We start from the raw sequence: 8,169 nt of genomic DNA on the forward strand, positions 1-8,169 counted from the left end.
AATAGGAACTTTAAGAGTGCTGCTGAAACCTCTGTTACTGGTACTTGGCTTTTCTGACCCCACTGTCTTGGCTTAACTCTGTGCCATCTCTTATTTGGATCTTTGTGTTTCTTTCCTATTCAGATCAACCAATCAAGGCTCCCATACAGATTTTAGTCTCATCTTGTGTTTTTCATCTTTGCTGCTTATCGTCAACAGGAATTCAGTACCTTTAGTTGTACTGATATGTTTACTCTTTCCCAGAAAAGCAAGGAAATATTTTGCTTCCGCTTTTTTTTCCTTTGCCCCCACACCTAGAACGTCTTTTTTCATAGCCCACGTTTAAAGCTGATCTACCTTTCAGAAGCCACACGTTCTAGTTTGTAGAGATGCTTCCCCTTGTTATCCTTAAGATCTCATTCTCTTCTGTTATTTTGGTGCTTAATTTTAAGTAGATATGTACATTGGTTCTGATATTCCAGTTTTTGCGAATCTTGTCCTTTTCATATATCGTAATTCCTCAGTTATACATCTCTGTAGGCTGGGTCTTACAACCTCCCTTTGCTCTTCATGGGCATGCTCTTGGTTTGGAGGACTTACTGTTGAGCTGAGTATACCTAGCTCAAAGAATACCTAGAATGAGATTTTTAGCCCAAAACTAATTGAGGAATGGCAAAAGCTTCTGTCTTCATTTATACCTTCATATAACTAGAGCATATGTACTAGAATTTATTTTTCCCCAATGGCTTTCTGAGTTGATATAACGAAGTTATTTCCCTAATTTGTTGTCCTGTGGGTTTAATGTTGGCTTTTTGAAATAATTAGGTAAAACCCATTTTTGTATGTAGAGTCATGATATTCTCGTGGGGCCACAGTTCCTCTTATAAAGCCTAAAAATCTATCCAAAATGAATGATTTAAGTATTTAGAGTTTTTTTTTTTTTTTTTTTGAGACAGAGTCGCGCTCTGTCGCACGGCGGGGAGTGCAGTGGCCGGATCTCAGCTCACTGCAAGCTTGCCTCCCGGGTTTCGCCATTCTCCTGCCTCAGCCTCTCGAGTTAGCTTGGGACTACAGGCGCCCGCCACCTCGCCCGGCTAGCTTTTTGTATTTTTCAGTAGAGACGGGGTTTTCACCGTGTTAGCCAGGAGGGTCTCGAACTCCTGACCTCAGATCCGCCCGTCTCGGCCTCTCAAAGTGCTGGGAATTACAGGCTTGAGCGTTTTTTTTTTTTTTTTTTTTTTTTTTTTTTTAAATAAAAAAAACAATGCACTACTTACAAGAATGCTGTGAATTCGCATCTAGGACCTCAGCCATGTGGCCTCTGGGGAATCAGTGGATGAAGACGTCCCTCCTCCATCAGTGTCATTAGCACAGCTGGCTGCACTTCTCCAGGTGTTTTTAGTATGTGGTGAGGAGCATTGGGGAACGCTTCAGCCCAATTCGGGGGTCCTCCAATTACTGAGGCATATGTAACAGATGTAAGTGCTTTGGGTGTTTCAAGTGTCATTCAAAAATAAAATTGTTTTACATTGTAAATGTTTCTCTTTACCTAATGAACTGTTATTAATCTTTCATATGTTTAGCATGTATGTATGTATGTGCATCTGTATATATTGTCTGACTGCTTTCTAAATAGCCAGAAAAGTAGGGAATTGTTATATCTCATCCTCCTTTCATCCACCTCCCTACCCTCCCATTCAAAAGGCCATCTGCTGGAATTTTTAAATCTTATTCTTTTCTTTCTAAATAATATTTATTATAATTTTACTTTCAATTATTTGGTTTTCCTTTTAGTTTTTCAACATACTACGAATAGCACACTATAGGAAAAAGCCTCAGAAAGTAATCTTCTCTGAGCATAAGATGGAACTCATATGAAAACTTGTATACTTTATATTCTTTGATAGCCTGATATCAAAGAACATAAATTAAAAATGAGGTAGCTAGATTGCCACACTTCAGCAGCCTCAAACATTAGCTGCACTGTTTGTAGCATATCCAGTGAGGGTTCAGTGGGAAAGACACGAGAAATGAACCCCAGGCATTGTACTCTGCTTTGAATAAGGAGAGAGAAGCATGTGTGATGCAGTCAAGAAAAGATTTAATCTGACGAAAATTTTATTGTTAGGATAAACTTGCTTTTAGGAGCATATACTTTTTACTGAACGTGTTGCTAGATAAAATAGGATATTGATTATATAGATATATAAAATTTTTTGGTAAGTTGTGCATTTGAGCAGAAATGTCAGAACTTAAAGATAATGAAACCAGCGTATTGGTATTTTAAACCAATATGGTTTCAAAATGGTTTAATATCTTTGCTTCATTTTTAATGTCTAAAGGTGGTTGTTTGAAGACTACAGAGTTGAAACAAAAGCCGTTAACTCAGACATAAAATAGAAGGGACATAATTTATAGGATAGGTGTATATTGATTTATGAGGATCTTTAGGCCTTTGAGAATGGTAGAATGGTGGGTTTTTTTGTTTTTGTTTTTGTTTTTGGAGCTGGAGCCTCACTTTGTCACCCAGGCTGGAGTGTAGTGGTGCAATCATAGCTTATTGTAATCTTGAACTCTTGGGGCCAAGTAAACCTCCCACCTCACTCAGCCCCTACAAGTGAGTGTTACCATCCCCAGCTTTTTTTTCTTTTTAAAGTGGGTTGGCGCCATCATGACTCAGTGCAACCTCTGTCTCCTGGGCTCAGGTGATCCTCCCTCCATAGCCTGCTAATTTTTTATTTTTGTTGAGGTGGGGTCTCAGTGTTTCCCAGGCTGGTCTTAAACTTTTGGCCTCAAGCACTCTTCCCAACTCAACCTCCCAAAGTGTTGGGATTATAGACATGAGCCACTGTGCACGGCCAAGAATGCTTCCCTTTCCGCTCCCATATTTTTTTTTGGAGAAGTGGTCTCTGTTCCCCAGGCTGGAGTGCAGTGGCACGATCTTGGCTCACTGCAGCCTTGACCTCCCAGGCTTAAGTGATCCTCCCACCTCAGCCTCCACGCCCAAATAATTAAAAATTTGGTAGAGATGAGGTGTTGTTATGTTGACTTGGCTGGTCTCAAACTCCTGGACTCAAGCGAAACCTTTCAGCTAATCCTCTCAAAGTGCTAGGATGATAGACGTAAGTCACTGTGCCCAACCTCCAAGGATGCTTTTAATGAAAACTTTGGGTAAACTAAAATCCTTTATGTATTGGTTGTTAATTATTAAAGAAATTTTTTTTTAAGCATTTATTTGCTCTGTTTTCTCCCCTATTTTATTAGAAATTTAGTAGACAGTTATTGGCCATTATAGTTTAGTGGGGGATTTGTTTGTATATGTGTTGGAAATGATACGATTTTTGAAGATACTGTGTGGTAAGCTTGAGAGTGCTGATCTTTCAAAAGAGACCATCAGTAGATACTTTAATGAGCTTAAAGTGACTTGTATGTTTAGTTTTAAAAGATTGATTCCCAAAAGCCCAAGAGCTAGCTTGTAGTATGTGTGGGCAGGCTATTCCCATGCTGTCAATACCGTTACTGTCGTGGTGTATTTCATGATAAAGATTCTGAGCTTCAGCCATTTGGTGACATTGGGAGAACCGAAGTTGGGTATATAGGAAATAGAGGATGGCAGATTCCATTTCCTGTCATAATAGCACTTGAGGATTTTTTAGTCAAGATCAGGTTTACATACTGTACTAAAGATATTATTATTCAACTACTGAGAACTACAATATTAAGAGACTGCTGGCAAGGCAAGCAGTTAATTTTCAGTTGAAATTGCATTAAATAAAAAGTATTTTCTTGGTTTGTGGAAGTATGTGAATTTTTTTAAAAGCTGCTTGTTTTCCCCATTTACAGGTTCTGTACAGAGTAATGAGATGTGTGACGGCTGCAACCAGGTGTTTTTTTCTGAGGCTGTGTTGACAGCTGCTAATGAGTGTGTTGGTGTTTTGCTCGGCAGCTTGGATCCTAGCATGACTATACATTGTGACATGGTCATTACATATGGATTAGACCAACTGGAGAATTGCCAGACTTGTGGTACCGATTATATCATCTCAGTCTTGAATTTACTCACGCTGGTATGTGAATTATTCCTTTTTCTTTTTTAATTTGTTGGTTTATTCAGGCCCTTAAATCGATATGTAAGAAATTAAGGGCTTTGGCTGGGCATGGTGGCTCATGCTTGTAATCTCAGCACTTTGGGAGGCCAGAGCAGAAGGATTGCTTGTATCCAGGAATTCTGGCGTAGCTTGGGCAACGTAGTGAGACCCCATCTGTACAAAAAATCAAAAATTATCTTGGTGTAGTGGCATGCACCTATAGTCGTAGCTACTCGGTAGTCTGAGGGAGGGGGATCGATTAAGCCCGGGAGCTTGATGTTGAAGTGAGCTCTGATTGTGCCACTGCACTCAGCCAAGGTGACAAAAAAGGCCCTGTCTCCAAAAAAGAAAGAAATAAGGGCTTTGCTTTATTATGTTATGTTTTAGAGTATATTCATCAGTCTTATAATCTGTGGTTTCATTTTAGTGTCTGTTTATTTTTAATTAAAAATTTTTTTGAGACAGGGTCTCAGTCTGTTACACGGGATAAAGTGCAGTGTTGTGATTTTGGCTCACTGCAGCCTTGACCTCTTGGGTTCAGGTGATCCTCCCACTTCAGCCCCCTAGGTAGCTAGGACTACAGGCATGTACCACCACACCTGGCTAATTTTCTGTATTATTTTGTAGAGATGGAGTTTTGCCATGCTGCCTAGGCTGGTCTTGAATTCTTGAATTCTTGGGCTCAAGCAATCCACCCTGCCTTGGCCTCCCAAAGTACTGAGATTATAGGCATGAGCCACTCTGCCAGGCCTTTATTTTTAGTGGTTGATAGCTAGTCTCAGTGCAGCTTTACTCTTTTTTTTTTTTTTTTTTTTTTTGTGAAACATTGCTTTACGCCCCAGATTCCTTCTTTTCTCTTTTTTTTTTTTTTTGGTGACAGGATCTTGCTGTATTCCTGGTTGGAGTGCAGCAGTGTGATCAGCACTCACTGCAACCTCAAACTCCTAGGCTCAAGCGATCCTGCCACCTCAGCCTCCTGATTGTCTGGGACTACTGATGCATGCCACCACGCCTGGCTAACCTTTGTATTTTTTGGAGAGAAGGGGTCTCACTACATTGTCTAGGCTGGCTTCAAATTCTTGGCCTCAAGTAATCCTCCTGTCTTGCCCTCCTAAAGTGCTGGGATTACAGATGTGAGGCATCATGACTGGCCTCCTTTAATTTCTTCTTTTTTTTTTTTTTTGAGACGGAGTCTCGCTCTTTTTCCCAGGCTGGAGTGCAGTGGCACGATTGTATTTTTAGTAGAGACAGGGTTTCACCATGTTAGCCAGGATGGTCTTGATCTCCTGACCTCATGATCCGTCCGCTTTGGCCTCCCAAAGTGCTGAGATTACAGGCATAAGCCACCGTGCCTGGCTGGCCTCCTTTAATTTCTTAACCATGAATATCCTCCCCCCACTTTTATTATGGACATTCTGAAGCACATAAAAATAGGGAGTATAATAAATTTGTACATATTTAACATTCAGCTTCTGTAATTAGAAGCAAATGGCCCATCTGGTTTTCATCTAGGCCTCTTTGCTGTCCTTTCATCTCCAACTAGATTATTTTAAAGCAAATTCTAGATGGCATTCTGCTGAGTGTTTCTGCCAGAGTTATACCTCTCTCTGCTAATGTGAAAAAATGCCCGTGATAACTGTAAAATACGTGTGTCCTATTTAGGTGTCTAAACACTTTAATGTCACAGTATTAAGACCTTGAAATATAGCTTAGATATGTTTTTCTAAATTAGAAGACTTTATTTTTTAGATATCCAGAAAATTGAGCAGAAAACAATGAGTTCCCATATACCTTCTTCATCCTAGCAGTTTCCCCATCATTAACATATTGTGTTAGTGTGGTATATTTATTACAAAGGAGCGAATATTGATATATTATTATTAACTAATTTTATAGTTTACTTTGTGTTATATATTCTATGGACTTTAACATGTATAATGACATATATCCCCTATTACCAGTATCATACAGGATAATTTCACTTCCCTAAAAATCTTTTATGTTCTACCCACTCCTTCCTTATTCCTGGTCCCCACGCCTCCCTCCCTCCATCTTAAGCCCATGGCAACCGCTGATCTTTTTACTCTCTCCATCGTTTTGCCTTTTCCAGAATGCCATGTAGTTGGAGTCATATAGTATGTAGCCATTTCAATTGGCTTTTTTCACTTGAACAAATAAATACAAAACTGCCATCATCATTTGTAAAAAACTGTTTATACCATCATCTAAACTACTATTCTTGCGTTATCATAAAGAAAAAGAGGTGAGTAATACATTGATAATGAACTTTGACAACTTGGGTCACTGAAGAGTTGGACCTAATGTTGCTTACCAGGCTACATAAGTGAAATTGAGTGAAATGTGAAATGTTTGATTTAGAATATAGTGATTGTATTTGTTCTTTTCAATTTATATTTCTTGATAATCATACTGAATACTTTGATGAATGATGTGCCAGATACTCTTTTCAGACTATGCATCTTTTGCTGTTATTAAATTTATTAAATTTTCATAAGAGTAAAACAAGCTGACACATTTATAAAGTTATAAATTAAGAAGTACTGTATATTTTGTAAACAAAAATGACTGGCTTTTCAACCACCCCCTGAGTCAAATCCACCACAGACTTTCTTGGTAGATTTAAGAAAATCAGTCTTAAACTGCTGTTTGCATATGTCTTTTGATGTTGATTATTTAAAAAAAAAAAAAGGCCATTTTGGAAATTTCATATTGACAGTTCTCATTTGTAGTACTCTTTATTTGTGATAAAACTTTATAGATTTGAAATAGCATACTGATCTGTGTCCGTTTTCTGATTGGTTTTTAAAAAATTAAAATATTAAGTGTTACAGACAGTGAATTGATCAATTTTAAATTTATTTGTATCATCAGCACTAATACAGATAGTGGTTTATTTTCCATTTATCGCTTCCTTGAATTTTTTGTTTTTCAGGTTGTTGCTGTAGCCCATGCTGTTTATCAAGCAGTGCTCAGCTTGAAGAATATTCCTGTTTTGGAGACTGCCTAGAAGTTAATATTGGGAGAAATGACTTGTGCCCTAAACAACCTCCTACATAGTCTGCAACTTCCTGAGGCCTGTTCTGAAATAAAGCATGAGGCTTTTAAGAATCATGTGTTCAATGTAGACAATGCAAAATTTGTAGTTATATTTGACCTCAGTGCCCTGACTACAATCGGAAATGCCAAAAACTCACTAATAGGGGTGAGTCTTTGATTGTAAAGACTTTGTTTTATCCACATTTCAACTTTTTCTCATTACATATTTATGTATTTCACTATCATGTCAACATGTCTGCAGAATTCCTGTGTGTAACAAATAGCCATATTTAAGACATGCCTGGATAAATAAAATTAGTAGGAACATTTTCTTGCCATTATATTTAACTTTTATTCTTCCTTTTCCTTGATAAATCTTGTTAAGTTTTTTTGTTTTCTAGAAAATATCTTATGAATTTCTCCTGTTTGCTCTAGCATGCTTATAGAAAATGTCAATGTTTCTTACAGCTCAAATTTGTATAGTGGTTTTAAAATGCAGTCTCTTTCTTCTTCCCCTGGCACTTCTTACTTTCTGTCTACTGAAGTTAGTTCTTATACATGGTCTTATATTTTGGCTGTCTCTTTTCCCTAGGAACATTCATACAGGTTGAATATTCCTTATCTGAAATACTTGGGACTGGAAGGGTTTTAGATTTCGGATTTCGGAATACTCTTTTTTTTTTTTTTTTTTTTTTTTGTGACAGGAGTTTCACTCTTGTTGCCCAGGCTGGAGTGCAATGGCACCATCTCAGCTCACTGCAACGTTCGCCTCCCAGGTACAAGCGGTTCTCCTGTTTCAGCCTCCCAAGTAGCTCGGATTACAGGCATACTCCACCACGCCTGGATAATTTTTTTGTATTTAGTAGAGATGGGGTTTCACCATGTTAGCCAGGCTGGTTGTGAACTCCTGACCTCAGGTGATCCACCCGCCTCAGCCTCCCAAAGTGCTGGGATTACAGGCGGGTGCCACCATGCCCTGCCGGATTTTGGATTTTGGAATATTTTCCTTTTTTTTTTTTTTGAGACAGAGTCTCGCTCTGTCACC

The 8,169-nt window shown here is 38.5% G+C and overlaps 1 pseudogene; it reads left to right on the top strand.

Annotated features, from left to right (window-relative positions):
* Window positions 1-3,837: 3,837 nt before the first annotated feature.
* Window positions 3,838-7,472, top strand: LOC115895171 (annotated as a pseudogene).
* Window positions 7,473-8,169: the final 697 nt, after the last annotated feature.

This window comes from Rhinopithecus roxellana, chromosome 20 (assembly GCF_007565055.1).
Source record: "Rhinopithecus roxellana isolate Shanxi Qingling chromosome 20, ASM756505v1, whole genome shotgun sequence".
Classification (NCBI taxonomy): Eukaryota; Metazoa; Chordata; class Mammalia; order Primates; family Cercopithecidae; genus Rhinopithecus; species Rhinopithecus roxellana.